Raw genomic sequence first — 2,107 nt, forward strand, 5'->3', positions numbered from 1 at the left:
AGCTGGTGGCCGAGTGTGAATTCTTTCAAGGCGAGGGGCGGCCTGATTCGACATTGTTGTTTACTCTGATCCGGTCGAGGTGGTTTTCACCAGCGCGTAGGTTGTCTAAGTTCCTATGACCGAGTCTTTCTGGCCCCTGTGAACATCTTTTCTTAATGTATTAAAGAGGGCCTCTCTAACCGGTGAAGGTGGGTGTCCACTAACGGCCATTCCTGGCTCGGCTCCGATAACGCAATTCCGGGAGGAGTCGGTAGTTGGGCACTGGATCCCTTCGGACCTGGAGAACGTGTGACGCTGAGTCGGGGTTTGGTGAACCAACAGGTTGCTCCTCTAGTTGAAGTATCGGGCCCCTTTTTTGTTGCCTAGGTTACACCTTCGGAATACCCCAGAAGGTAATTTTTCTCTACTTCCCCCAATCTTCACTTTACGCCATGCCGACTCCCCTTTCGTCATAAGGCGTGGAATTAGTCCAAGGGGAATCTCCATAGAAACAAGTCCCTTAGATTTCGCACATAGGAGATCGAGACATAGCCCCAGGGCTATGGGGAAAGATGTAGATCGATCACCCTAGATAGACAACTACATAGAGGGTCTCTACAAGTCAGTCTATATATTCTTTGATTTCGTTCCCCCCGTAAGATCAATATCACAACCAATGAGGTCCGCAAGTTTCACATCTAAGTAATACTCGATCCGATAGTTTACGATATAGATAGATATATATTTAACAACAACATTCTAAGAAAAGATATTAATAGATATCGGTAGTTGTCCGGTCGTACCCAAACAATAAGATTCCTGAGGAAAATGCACCTAAGATCAAATATTTCGAGCCGGCTTCCGTGGAAAATTCAGACTTTCTTTTTGATGCTGCGATCACATAAAAACATAAACTTTGAGGCTCAATAGCTAAATACATGGCAATTGAATCATAAGCCGAGATCATAAAGAGCATACTGCGAGTAGGAAGTGGAATTAATACAATGGATTCAAAAGCATCAAACCTCTCTTGTTCGGAAGAATCGAAACACATCGAAATGGTACCAGCCGTACTTAATAATAAAAGGATTTGGCAGAAATATGTAAAATTGTCCCTCCTAAAAAGATTATTCCAGAATAAATGGGCAATAGTTAGGAGAGGTGCGCCAGCGGCGAGCAGAAGCAAGGTTATTAGATACCTCAGGAAAGCCCAGCAAGAACCACACGTGCAAGTTTCCCTGCATGTGGCTCGTCCGTGATAACTTCTTCGGATTTGCGTGAACTAGCGGACCGATCACTAAGTGGGGATGCTCCCTCCAGCATGAGCGAACCTTTTCGAAAGTGGTTAGGAATGGGCGCCCCTCTCCGAGCCCGGATCCAGCCAGGTTCTATTGATCATGTCCCCTTCCCAACAGTTGGAACTTGTCTTGGGGCGTCTTTGGCTTTACGAGAGAAAGCTCGCCATAGAAAAAAGTCTTTCTTTTCCCGTCCCGGGTCATAGGTGCGTCCACAGAAGAGGAAATCGCAATGCATCTTGCTCAGCAGGTGTAGCTTGGAGTGAGAGTGTAGCGGGGGTAAGGTAAGGAGGCCGGCAGAGAGGAAGGCAAACCGGCCTATTAAGCGCAGCTAAGCTAATATGCGCCGGAGAAAGCCAGGTGCCGTAGGTAAGCTCTATTCGGCCCGGAGCATTGATTCCCCATAACGAATAGGCTAGCTCTATCTCTCAATTACCTATCCTGTGCTCGAGAAGGCCCCTCAGTTCCTCGGCAGCACCTCGAGGTGCATTTAGCTGTCTTACATGATACTCGGGATGTTACCCACTCCATGGCATGACACCTTTCGCTCATCCATTCCGCCCGCCCGCCCAGACGCGGCGCCTTTTCTCATTATCATCTACCGCCCTTTCTTTCCTCCCCGCTATTCACGCATGAAGATCGTCGTATGTATGCATGACTTCGGGTGTCGGTGCTAAAGTATATGTAGGAGTACATTATGGCAAGATCCGTTACCCGGGCAAACCAACCCTCCTCCAAGAAGAATTGTGCTATGCCCCCCCGATCCCTATAGAGCGAAAGAGCTGCCTGGTGATCCCTAGGTTGCAGCGTGTTCGGTCGTTAACTCCTCGCGC

The 2,107-nt window shown here is 48.2% G+C and overlaps 1 pseudogene across 1 annotated transcript in view; it reads right to left on the reverse strand.

Annotated features, from left to right (window-relative positions):
* LOC143632181 (NADH-ubiquinone oxidoreductase chain 2 pseudogene) overlaps window positions 1-1,866 on the reverse strand; it is an 8,929-nt pseudogene extending 7,063 nt beyond the window's left edge. The window contains exons 1-2 of the transcript XR_013153488.1: window positions 1,778-1,866; window positions 783-1,241 (exon numbers count right to left, since the gene is read on the reverse strand). The product of XR_013153488.1 is annotated as an NADH-ubiquinone oxidoreductase chain 2 pseudogene (transcript). The remainder of the gene's footprint in view (window positions 1-782; window positions 1,242-1,777) is intronic.
* Between the last annotated feature and the right edge of the window lie 241 nt (window positions 1,867-2,107).

Source organism: Bidens hawaiensis, unplaced genomic scaffold, assembly GCF_021521415.1.
Source record: "Bidens hawaiensis isolate Kalapana, Puna unplaced genomic scaffold, B.hawaiensis_p1.1 tig00006368_1, whole genome shotgun sequence".
NCBI lineage: Eukaryota > Viridiplantae > Streptophyta > Magnoliopsida > Asterales > Asteraceae > Bidens > Bidens hawaiensis.